Genomic DNA, 13524 nt, shown 5'->3' on the forward strand with positions numbered 1-13524 from the left:
CCAGGGAGCAAACTTCTTGGACGGGACCTTAAGGCGCAAGTTCTTAGACGATAACCACACCAGATCCCCGATCATAAACAAGGGGTTAGCAGAATGTCTTCTATCTGCCTGAGTTTTTTGTATGCTCTGGGATGCCTCTAGGGTCTTCTGAACCTGGACCCAGACTGTGCACAGTTCCAGATGAACGACCTCTACCTCGGGATTGTTGGAACTACCAGGTGAAACGGAGGAGAACCGTGGATTAAACCCAAAATTACAGAAAAAGGAGGAGACCCCTGACGAGTTACTGACCCGGTTATTAAGGGAAAATTCGGCGAGGGGAATGAATGAGACCCAATCATATTGACAGTCAGAGATAAAACACCTTAAATATTGTTCTAGAGACTGATTAGTCCTCTCGGTTTGGCCATTAGTTTCAGGATGGAAGGCAGAGGAGAAGGATAGATCAATCTCCAAATTTTTACAGAATGCTCTCCAAAACAATGAAACAAATTGTACCTCTCTGTCCGAAACAATATTGACAGGGACCCCATGGAGACGCAGGATGTGTTTGACAAACAAGGTAGCTAACGTCTTAGTATTGGGTAGTTTCTTGAGGGGCACAAAGTGGCACATCTTACTGAAGCGGTCTACTACAACCCACACCACCGACTTGCCTTGAGATGGAGGCAAATTGGTGATAAAATCCATGGAGATATGGGTCCAAGGTCTCTGGGGAATGGGCAAAGAACGTAGTAAGCCCGCTGGTCGGGACCTGGGAGTCTTGGACCTAGCACAAACCTCACAAGCGGCAACGTAGGCCTTAACGTCTTTAGGCAACACAGGCCACTAATAGTTTCTGGCAATGAGGTGCTTGGTACCCAGGATCCTGGATGACCAGATAGTGCCATGATTTTCCCTAAGTACCCTTAGCCGAAATTGCAGGGGAACAAACAGCTTGTTCTCAGGAAGGTTCCCGGGAGCTGAACCTTGATCAGCCGCAATTTCAGAGACTAAATCAGAATCAATAGAAGAAATTATTATACCTGGAGGCAAAATACAAGCAGGATCTTCCTCCGAAGGAGGGCTGGCCATGAAGCTACGCGACAGTGCATCAGATTTGATATTTTTAGACCCAGCTCTATAGGTAACCAAAAAGTTGAATCTGGTAAAAAATAGCGCCCATCGAGCTTGTCTCGGGTTTAGCCTCCAGGCAGATTCTAGGAAAACCAGATTCTTGTGGTCGGTAAGGACCGTTACCTGGTGCCTAGCCCCCTCCAGGAAGTGGCGCCACTCTTCAAATGCCCATTTAATGGCTAAGAGTTTGCGGTTGCCAATATCATAGTTACTCTCAGTGGGCGAAAACTTCCTGGAGAAGTAGGCACAGGGACGGAGATGGGTGAGGGACCTGGTACCCTGGGACAAGACAGCCCCCACTCCCACCTCGGATGCGTCAACCTCCATGATAAATGGCTCCATTTGGTTGGGCTGAACCAGCACCGGGGCCGAGATAAAGCACTTCTTAAGGACCTCAAAAGCCTGGACAGCCTCAGGAGGCCAGTGGAGGAGATCAGCACCTTTGCGAGTGAGGTCCGTAAGAGGCTTAGCGATGACCGAGAAGTTAGCAATAAATCTCCTGTAATAATTAGCGAACCCCAAGAAACACTGTAACGCCTTCAGGGAGGCAGGTTGGATCCATTCCGCCACAGCCTGGACCTTGGCGGGGTCCATGCGGAATTCATGAGGAGTGAGGATTTGACCCAAAAATGGTATCTCCTGCACCCCAAACACACATTTTTCGTCTTCGCAAACAGTTTGTTTTCCCGAAGGACCTGGAGCACCTTCCTGACATGCTCAATGTGGGAGGACCAGTCCTTGGAAAACACAAGTATGTCATCAAGGTACACTACAAGAAATACCCCCAGGTAATCTCTTAAAATCTCATTTATGAAATTCTGGAAGACCGCGGGAGCATTACACAACCCAAAGGGCATGACGAGGTATTCGAAATGACCTTCGGGCATGTTAAACGCAGTCTTCCACTCATCCCCCTCTTTGATGCGGATAAGGTTATAAGCCCCCCGTAGATCAAACTTAGAGAACCATTGGGCCCCCTGAACCTGATTAAAGAGATCAGGAATCAAAGGAAGGGGATACTGGTTCCTTACAGTGACCTTATTCAAGTTACGGTAGTCAATGCATGGCCTAAGACCACCATCCTTCTTCCCTACGAAGAAGAAGCCAGCACCTACCGGAGAAGTAGAAGGGCGAATGTAACCCTTGGCCAGGCATTCCTGGATATACTCTATCATGGCTTCACGTTCGGGACAAGAGAGATTAAATATCCTACCCTTAGGGAGCTTAGCTCCTGGTACCAAATCGATAGCGCAATCGTATTCTCTATGAGGAGGTAACACTTCGGAGGCCTCCTTAGAGAAAACATCAGCGAAGTCCTGAACAAACTCAGGTAGCGTGTTCACCTCCTCAGGGGGAGAAATAGAATTAACAGAAAAACATGACGTCAAGCATTCATTACCCCATTTGGTAAGCTCCCCAGTATTCCAGTCAAACGTGGGATTATGCAACGGCAACCAGGGAAGGCCTAAAACCAAATCGGACGATAATCTCTGCATCAACAGTACAGAGCACTGCTCCAAATGCATGGAGCCAACAAGGAGTTCAAAAACAGGGGTATGCTGTGTAAAATAACCATTAGCAAGAGGAGTGGAGTCGATACCCACTACCGGGACAGGTTTAGGCAAATCAATCAAGGCATAGCTAGAGACATAGCAAATTCCACAGACATGATATTAGCAGAAGACCCTGAATCCACGAAGGCACTGCCGGTAGCAGACCTACCAGCAAAAGAGACCTGAAAGGGAAGCAAGATTTTATTACGTTTCATATTTACGGGAAATACCTGTGCGCCCAAGTGACCTCCCCGATGATCACTTAGGCGCTGAAGTTTTCCGGCTGCTTATTCTTACGCCTAGGACAGGTGTTCACTTGATGCTTGTCATCCCCACAATAGAAGTAGAGACCATTCTTCCTGCGGAATTCTCTACGTTGTCGGGGGGACACGGAGGCCCCGAGTTGCATAGGTACCTCCGAGTCTTCCGTGGAAGAGCGAAGCAACGGGACCTCGGGAGGCATCATGGGGGAGTCAGAGGGGAAAACACAAAAACGTTCAAGTTGTCGTTCCCTGAGACGTCGGTCAAGTCGTACCGCTAAAGCCATAACCTGGTCTAGGGAGTCAGAAGAGGGATAGCTAACTACCAGGTCTTTCAGGGCGTTCGACAGACCCAACCTAAACTGGCACCTTAAGGCAGGGTCATTCCACCGAGAAGCTACGCACCACTTCCTAAAGTCAGAACAATACTCCTCAACAGGTCTCTTACCCTGAGGTAAGGTCACCAGCTGACTCTCGGCAAAGGCAGTCCTGTCAGTCTCGTCATAAATGAGTCTGAGAGCAGAAAAGAAAAGATCAACGGAGGAAAGTTCAGGGGCGTCAGGAGTCAAGGAGAAGGCCCATTCTTGGGGCCCTTCCTGGAGCCGGGACATAATTATACCAACCCGCTGGCTCTCAGAACCTGAGGAGTGAGGCTTTAAGCGAAAGTAGAGCCTACAACTCTCCCGAAAGGAGAGAAAAGTCCTCCGGTCCCCTGAGAACCGGTCAGGCAACTTGAGGTGGGGTTCAAGAGGTGAGGTGAGGGGCAGTACCATGGTAGCGTCAGGCTGGTTGACCCTCCGAGCCAGGGCCTGGACCTGTAGGGAGAGACCCTGCATTTGCTGAGCCAGAGTCTCAAGGGGGTCCATAGTAGTGTGAGGGACCAGGGTAGCCTAGGTATATGGGCTTGTGATTATGTAATGATGGGAGTAGGGAAACAGACAAGTGAGCCCTAATCTACCCGCCACTCAGTCCCTGCCTACTTGCAATGACCCGCCCTAGGCGACGGGGTACAACTGGGCGACGGTCCCTACGCTCAGTAAGTGCACGACAGACAAGGGTACACAAAGCTAAGGGAAATGGGGCAGTTTCCCACGGCAACACCGTGAGCAAGAAGAGTGGTGAACGAGCCGAGTCAAACCAGGAGTGTACGAGGTACCAAACGCTGAGCAGGAGAGTAGTGAACAAGCCGAGTCAAACCAGGAGTGTGCGAGGTACCAAACGCAGAGCAGGAGAGTAGTCAGTAAGCCAGGGTCAGAATGAAGCAGGGTCAAATAGTTCAGAAGCTGCAGCAGGGCAAGGAAACCACACGAGAAGAATCACAAGCAAGGAGGAACAGGAAAGGCAGGTATAAATAGACAGAGGGCGGGAGCTAGCCCCATCTGGCGAGGCTGTGATAGGCTCTCCCACTCCTAAGCCTGCCATCCTGAGTGGTGGAAGATGGAGTCAGTCTCACAGACATAGAAGCAGGTGCAGACTGATTACCTATGGGCGTATACACAGAAGCTGTGCCTGGCAGATCCTTTACATACCTTTTGAACATTTAAATAGCAATTCCCTAGCCTAGACCGTCTACGCATCAAGTTTTCCCAGACATTACTTTTTTTTCATCATTAATCTATGCCCTATATAGCGGTATTATTTACACACTATATAGATGTATTATTTATGTACTATATAGTGGTATTATTTATACACTATATAGAGGTATTATTTATGCACTATATAGTGGTATTATTTTTACACTATATTGTGGTATTATTTTTGCACCATAAAGCGGTATTATTTATGCACTTTATAGTGGTATTATTTATGCACTATATAGCGGTATTATTTATGAACTATATAGTGATATTGGCGAGCTGTATAGCGGTATTTTTTATGCACTATATAGAGGTATTATTTATGCACTATATAGAGGCATTATTTATGCACTATATAGCGGTATTATTTATACACTGTATAGCGGTATTATTTTTGCACTATATAGCGATATTATTTTTGCACTATATAGCGGTATTATTTATACGCTATATAGCAGTAATATTTATACACTATATAGCTGTATTTTTTATGCACTATATAGTGGTAGTATTTATGCCCTATATAGCGGTATTATTTTTGCACTATATAGCATTATTATTTATGCACTATATAGCGTATTATTTATGCACTATATAATGTTATTATTTATGCCTTATATAGCAGTATTATTATTGCACTATATAGCGTTATTATTTATGCACTATATAGTGATATTATTGGCGAGCTGTATAGCGGTATTATTTTTGCACTATATAGTGGTATTATTTATACAAAATATAGCAGTAATATTTATACACTATATAGCAGTATTTTTTATGCACTATATAGCGTTATTATTTATGCACTATATAGCGTTATTGTTTATACACTATCAAGTGGTATTATTTATGCACTATATAGCGTTATTATTTATGCACTATATAGTGGTATTATTTATGCACTATATAGCGGTATTATTTTTGCACTATGTAGCGTTATTATTTATGCACTATATAGTGATATTATTGGCGAGCTGTATAGCGGTATTATTTTTGCACTTTATAGTGGTATTATTTATACACTATATAGCAGTAATATTTATACACTATATAGCAGTATTTTTTATGCACTATATCAGGGGTCTCAAGCACGCGGCCAGAGGGCCGCATTCGGCCCCTGGGGCTGTTATCTGCGGCACGTGGGACACAGTGCCGCTAGGATCGGCTCTGCTCCGAGACTCTGTGGAATTCCCTGACATATATGGACAGTGTGTCAGGGTCTTCCCCAGAGCGGACACCCGAGCAGAGCGCTAGTACAGGCTCTGCTCCAGGACTCCGTGACATCGCTGTCCATATATGGACAGTGTGTCAGGGTCTTCCCCAGAGCGGAGACCCGGGCAGAGCGCTAGTATCGGCTCTGCTCTGGGACTCTGTCGAATTCCCTGACATCGGTGTCCATGTTTGGACACGCGATGTCTGGGGCTTCCCCAGAGCCGGAGTCCAGTGCAGAGCTCTAGTACAGGCTCTGCTCCGGGACTCTGTGGAAATCCCTGACATCGCTGTCCATATATGCACAGTGTGCAGGGTCTTCCCCAGAGCGGAGTCCCGGGCAGAGCGCTAGTATAGGCTCTGCTCCGGGACTCTGTGGAATACCCTGACATCACTGTCCATACATCAACAATGATGTCAGGGGCTTCCCCAGAGCAGGAGTCCCAGTAATGTCAGGACCACAGCTGGAGTCCCAGGAAGAGCCTACTAGTGCTCTGCCCGGGACTACAGCTCTGGGGTTGCCCCTGACATCTCCTCTGTCCATATATGGAAAGTGATGTCAGGAGCAGAGCTGGAGTCCCGGAGCAGAGCCGCTTCTAGCATCTGCGGAGGGCACTGTGGCAGCATCTGCGGAGGGCACTGTGGCAGCATCTGCAGAGGGCACTGTGGCAGCATCTGCGGAAGGCACTGTGGCAGCATCTACGGAGGGCACTGTGGCAGCATCTGCGGAGGGCACTGTGGCAGCATCTACGGAGGGCACTGAGGCAGCATCTACAGAGAGCACTGCGGCAGCATCTACGGAGGGCACTGCGGCAGCATCTACGGAGGGCACTGCGGCAGCATCTACGGAGGACTCTGCGGCAGCATCTACGGAGGACTCTGCGGCAGCTTCTACGGAGGACTCTGCGGCAATAATTTTGTATTGTATCAAATTTGAAAGTAATGCGGCCCGTCAACTTCCCATTTTTTTAAATATGCGGCCCACTTACCCAGCCGAGTTTGAGACCCCTGCACTATATAGTGGTATTTTTGCACTATATAGCGTTATTATTTATGCACTATATAGCGTTATTATTTGTGCACTATATAGCGTTATTATTTATGCACTGTATAGTGGTATTATTTATGCACTATATAGCGTTATTATTTTTGCACTATATAGCGTTATTATTTATGCACTGTATAGTGGTATTATTTATGCACTATATAGCAGTATTATTTTTGCACTATATAGCGTTATTATTTATGCACTGTATAGTGGTATTATTTATGCACTATATAGCAGTATTATTTTTGCACTATATAGCGTTATTATTTATGCACTATATAGCGTTATTATTTTTGCACTATATAGCGTTATTATTTATGCACTATATAGTGGTATTATTTATGCACTATATAGCGGTATTATTTTTGCACTATATAGCGGTATTATTTATGCACTATATAGCAGTATTATTTTTGCACTATATAGCGTTATTATTTATGCGCTATATAGCGTTACTATTTTTGCACTATATAGCGTTATTATTTATGCACTGTATAGAGGTATTATTTATGCACTATATAGCAGTATTATTTTTGCACTATATAGCGTTATTTATGCACTATATAGCGTTATTATTTTTGCACTATATAGCGTTATTATTTATGCACTGTATAGTGGTACTATTTATGCATTATATAGCGTTATTATTTTTGCACTATATAGCGTTATTATTTATTCACTATATAGTGTTATTATTTATGCACTATATAGCGGTATTATTTTTGCACTATATAGCGTTATTATTTATGCACTATATAGCGTTATTATTTTTGCACTATATAGCGGTATTATTTTTGCACTATATAGCGGTATTATTTTTGCACTATATAGCGTTATTATTTATACACTATATAGCGTTATTATTTATGCACTATATAGTGATATTATTGGCGAGCTGTATAGCGGTATTATTTTTGCACTTTATAGTGGTATTATTTATACACTATATAGCAGTAATATTTATACACTATATAGAAGTATTTTTTTATGCACTATATAGTATTATTTTTGCACTATATAGTGATATTATTGGTGAGCTGTATCGCAATTTCATTCAAAACTCCATCAGATTGACAAATCTGATCCTCAAATATAATGTTATAACTGTTGGGTGTCCTGACTGTTAATAGCCAAGTTGATTGATTTGGCAGTGCATAGAATACAATGGCTCCTATTGTATTCTCTGGACTGATACGCCTAGGTTCTTAAATTCACCAAACTATAGATTTAGATAGATGTTAATGTGCATGTATTTATGTGCCCAGTGTTTTTGAACGGCATAAATGGGCAGAGCTTGGGTTGTGTGACTGGCGGAGAGAACGGTCAGTACTAATAATAGCGGTTCTAGAGAAATCTCCCATTATCTAGATAGAATGTAGCCCCCTCCCCCCTCCTCGCCATGTAAATGAATGAATTGTGACCCCTCCCACCGAGGGATTCCCCTTTTCACACACAGCGGGATCAGGTATGGCAGTGCCAGCATGCTGTAGGATAACACTTGGCATCTCGCTGGGGCAAATTACACTGCATATAATATTAGAGCACGGGTGTCTTTTACTAGCGCTGAACACACCTCCCCTTCCCCTAAACTGCTGCTGACGCATAACAGACGCACAATGTGAGGGAGCAGTGCGGGGCTGCTGGTGTGCACCGAATAAGGGTAAGTACCCCGGGATCTCTGCTGCCCTCTCTTCCTGCTCAGGACTCTGCTTCACTTACACCCCCCCCCCCCCTCCTTCCCCTTATATTTCCACCCCTGACAGCTGGACCGCTGATTGGACAGACTCTGGTACCAAGCGGCGTTGATTGGTTATCCTCCTGGTCACATGGGCAAGGAGTCACGCGCTTTCCGGGAACCCGTCAGGAAGGAAATAAACAAAACAAAGCAGAAAGCATGGAGACCGTCCGGGGGGATGAGCGGCGACGGCAGCAGAGAGGCGGCTGACAGGGCACACCGGGCACGGCCTGAACACCTCTGGCGACGGGTGAGTGCATATGATGGCGGTGCCAGTTACCTGCACGCTGGTAGGGTGGGGGCAGAGCGCGCAGTGTGACCCTGGGTCATGCATGTACTGGGTCTGCATGTAGGCACGGCAGGGAGGCAGCTGGAGTCAGGTGTAGGGGGCGTGGTGCACCATTCATAGAAAGCCACTGACGGTGCGGGTGACAGTGGTGTCTCTGGCGGGTTTCCCTGCATTCATTGCTGGGACTACCCGGGATAATGACCTCTGCACACAGGAGATGTGCTACTAGTGTGAACAGAACTCCACAGGGTTCTCAGGTGTGTTGTGTGCGCTTCCCTCTATATATGTGTATCACAGCAGGAGTCCCTAGGTACAGGGGTGGGCAGCTCATGTCAGGGCTCCCCTAGGTTGGCATGTTGTTGTGGGCGCCCGGCCTGTTGTTTACATGCAGTAATGGCAGTGCAGGGGGTGTGTTGCTGGGTAGAGGGCTCTGCATGTCCAGGGGGTGTGAGCTCTGAGGGGAGGAGCCTTGTGTTTTACATAACCGCCCTTGCTAGCTCCTGTTCCTGGCCCCAAGTTTGCTGTGATGATGTGGGGGGAGGAGGTGGCAGCGGCGGCTCTCCCCTCTCCCTCCCGCCCCTTACATTGAATGGAGCAGGAGATTGTTTATGTGTCGGCTCACAGTAACTTTGCTGTAAGGAAGAGGGCGGGAGCGTAGAGTTGATTGATCGTGTATACTGACCATTTGGAGTTCTTTCTGCAAGCCTGCCGTCCAATCAGCGTCCGCTTTAGGTCTGACGTTACGTTAGGCTGCGTCTTAGCTGGAGCTGAGGCCATGTTGGCTGTGTACACCAGAAAGGGGTGTGTATGCAGCGCTGCTTGTTATGTTTATGTCTCTGGGTCCGGTGCAGCATTGCTGGGCTCCCCTGTCATTTACAGTCATTCTTGTAATGCCCCAATCCGCTGGTTTAACCGCCCCTTGTGTATTATGGTCATAGATCTGCAGTGCCAAACTTACTGTGGTGGTCTAATATGCACCTAGTCCTTCTCCAATCCTATAGGGTATGTTCACAGCTGTGTAGTACTTGGCATGTTTCATGGTAAAGAAAAGGTTGCTCAAAACTAGCTGCCCTTATTGTGTCTGTATAGATTGTCACTTTCTAGTGTTGATATTATTGGTAAATATTTTGCTTTAGTTTGTTGTTCTTTACAATTGTCTAAACAACAACAAATAGTTCTGAAAAGGTCATCTAGAGTAAATACAAGCCAGTGCTCGATCAATGCAGTCATTTTACATTGTGATCCAAATAAAATGTGCATAATAGATCAGGTAAGAACCGTTACATCAGTATACAGTAAATGTCAAGTGTCGGGGCCCATACACCCAGCAGGACCATGTGTACAGAGCCGGTAGGGGTGGCACATGGAGTTCTTCCAATTTCAGACCTGTAGGCCTTGCGTGTGCCGCCGTGTGGTTCTTCTGCTCCCCAAGAAGTATGGCTTTTGTAAGGGCATATTCACACGTGGTGGATTTTGTTGCAGAAATATCTGTAACTGACGATCTGTGAAACCATCCCATTCAGATGAACTGGAATCGGCGTGAATTTTCAACCGTGTGAACATGGCCTAAAAGGAACCTCTCAGCATTATTGAGCCCTCAAAAATGCTGACAGCCCCATATACAAGGTGGGGAGCAGCATAACCACTGCTATTTTGTCGGGCATGCGAGTTGCACGACCAAGAAATCTACGTTGTGATGTCTCCGACACAGTGATCGCGATTACCACACTATGCTGAAAATGGCAGGTCTAGCGGTTTCCTGATTTAACGCTAGATCCGTCACTCAGAGGGGAGAGCGGAGTTCATTGGAACGCTAAACACTTGCGGCGACGCGGACGTTGAAGTGTAGATTTGTCAGTCGTGCGACTTGCTTGGCTGACAACACCGGTCTGGTAACGTTGTACTCCTTACCATGTAGATGGCGCTGTCTGCAGTTTTGAGGGCTCAATGCTGCTGACAGTTAACTTTCAAATTATCTACTCAGAAAAATGATAAATTTTATTTGGACTTTTTTTGTTTTTTAAATAAATTTGTTGACAGAAGAACAGGTTTACGAGGTAACAACCAATACAGGTGAACTTACTGTTGTCATTTTTGCAAAAATATCCTCCGTATGCAGAGGCGCAGCAGCACGGGCCAGGGGGAGCGCTCACCTGAAAACACTGGACTCCTAATGCTGTATTCTTTGATAGTTCCTCTTGCACACGACCGAGTTCGGGCCTGGAAAATCTGGCCGACACGGACCGTTTTTCACGGCCCGAACTCGGTTGTGTGCAAGAGGTGTTAGGCTACATTCAGACGAGCGTGTCCGATTTGCGCGTGTAAAAAATGCAGTGGTTATTTTTCTACATTTCATATCCGTGCGCTTTGCGTGTAGCATGAGTTTTTAACTTCTTTGCAGGCACTTCCTTTTTTTGTTTCTCTTTAAATTCTCTGCATTTCTATGTAATTGCTGCGTGAAACACGGACAGCACACGGATGTGCGTCCGTGTGCGGTCTGTGGTTTTCATGCACCCATTGACTTCAATGGGCGACACGGTGCGTGAAAATAGTTTTTAAGGTAAATCCTTGTATGACCTTTTCATAAGAGTGAGTTTTGGTGGATCTGACTGCTGCGACACCCCCTTCCCTTCTTTCTTTAGGCCCAGTCACACGACCGTAAAAAAAACTCCGTAATTGTGGACTGCAATTACGGACCCGCCCGATTCTATTGGCTGCGGACACCTTTCCGTACCGCTACGGATAGGTGTCCGTGATGTAGAACCGTGCCGGGAATTATGGAGCGTGTCCTACTTTTACTATGTATGGGAGCATGGCACGAAAATGCGGCCTTCGGAAGCCGGTCGTGCTCCCAATCGCGGGCCAGGATTACGGGCATGGCCGTGTACATGAGGCCTTACTCATGAGAATCCCGATTTTTGGTAGATAGATGGCTGCACCTGCATGATGACTCTCCATCGAAGTGTGTGGAAGTGACTGAAACTTCCAAGTGAGAGCAATAGGATTATGGAAGACGAGGGTGGATGACCGTTTAAATGGGTTATTTAAGTCATGAAACCTTATGGCCTAGATAACCGTTTATGGCACTTATTTTTATTTGTAAACTGTGTCGGAATTGGCGCCAAAAAATAGTCCCAAATCTCCCTTCAATGATTTCAATATTTATTTTTTTCCCCGGGATGTTTTTGACCTATCTCGGACCAAATTTTATTTTTTAAATAAATTAAAAAGCAACATGCCTTATCTTGGAGCGGTTTCCGTGGCAAAAAGCTCGACCTCAAAGGGGGTTTCCAGTCCCTAAAAATTGATGGCCTATCACTCTGGGTGCGACTGCCGGGACCCCCGCTGGTCTACTGTTTTGAAGGGGCCGCAGCACTCCTACGAGAGTTGCGTCCTTTGTTCCGGTCACTGCTCGTACTGTGAATCGCCGACACATCAGTTGCGGCGGTTCACAGTATTATATCCTCCCATTCACTTCAATGGGATAAGGTTATAATACTGTGAACTGCCGCTACTGCTGTGTCCGTGATTCACAATACGAGCAGTGACCGTAATGAAGGGGAAGCATAGCTCCTACGTGTGCTGCGGCCCCTTGAAAACCGCTGTCTTGGCAGTCGCACCCTGAGCGATCAGCTATTGATGTCCTTTCCTGAGGATACCACGAAAAAAAGATTTTCCACAGCACTGGACCACAAATGGGTCCACGCCTCGACTGGAGCTGGTCCACAGTCCTCAATATCAGGCAAACAGAAATAGACAGAGGCAGCACTTCCAAAAATAACAGCTTTGAACCATCCGTGTGATGTTTCAGTCCGACTGGACCTTTCTCAAGCTTGAGAAAGGTCCAGTCGGACTGAAACGTCGCATGGGTGATTAAAAGCTGGTGCTTTCCTGAGGATAGGCCATCAATTCTTAGGGACTGGAAAACCCCTTTAATAGACTAATATTCATCAGATCCCTTAGCAAAACTTTTTTGACTATAAGGCCTTATTCATACGGACGTGTCCGTTTTGCGTGCGCAAAGAAACGCAGCGTTTTGCGTGCTCAAAAGGTCCGGGTGTCATCAGCATATGGTGCCTGGGTGCGTGATTTTCGCGCAGCCGGCATCATGATGACACTCTGGTTTTCTGTTTACAAACCGAAAAGCACGTGGTGCTTTTCTGGTTTCATTCATAGCTTTTACTGCTGTTGCGCGAATCACGTGCAGCACCCGGAAGTGCTTCCTTGTGCCGAGTGCGATTTGCACGCACCCATTGACTTCAATCGGTGCGTGCAGCGTGAAACACGGCCAAATATAGGACATGTCGTGCGTTTCATGCAGCGGACATGCATACCCTTAAATGCTAATCCTGAAAAAAACAAGCCCTCGTATGACAATGTCAACAGAAAAAAATTAAAAGTGGTGGCTGTTGGGGTATGACTATGAAAAAAATTGCAGCGTCCTGAAGGCCAGAATAGGCTGCGTCCTTAAAGGGGTTTTCCAGGGACACACAATTTTTAGAGTAACGCCCTGTCTACTAATTGAATAAACTTCCTAATTTACAGTCTGTATTAAATACGGCAGCTTATCTTCCTATTGACCCTCCTGTGCCCGGCCGGAAGTTCTGCTTTGCATGCAAGTGGTTTTTTTCCTTCGACGCAGGCTGAGCTACACTGTTTCTGTAAGGCCTTATTCACATGAACGTGTGAGTTTTGTTTGCGCAAAAAAGCAGCGTTTTGCGTTCGTTGCAGTTC

The 13524-nt window shown here is 46.2% G+C and overlaps 1 protein-coding gene across 2 annotated transcripts in view; it reads left to right on the forward strand.

The window, feature by feature from the left end:
• The first annotated feature begins 8622 nt into the window (after positions 1-8622).
• The window catches only part of CREBRF (CREB3 regulatory factor), a 58889-nt gene continuing 53987 nt past the window's right edge, over positions 8623-13524 (forward strand). Inside the window, exon 1 of one of the 2 annotated variants that reach the window (XM_075856508.1) lies at positions 8623-8751. The gene's annotated coding sequence lies outside the window, so the exon portion shown is untranslated. Of the gene's footprint in view, positions 8752-10773; positions 10848-13524 lie in introns of those variants that run through there. The other variant, XM_075856509.1, reaches the window with a different exon arrangement.

The sequence above is a fragment of the Rhinoderma darwinii genome, chromosome 3, assembly GCF_050947455.1.
Source record: "Rhinoderma darwinii isolate aRhiDar2 chromosome 3, aRhiDar2.hap1, whole genome shotgun sequence".
Taxonomy (NCBI): Eukaryota; Metazoa; Chordata; class Amphibia; order Anura; family Rhinodermatidae; genus Rhinoderma; species Rhinoderma darwinii.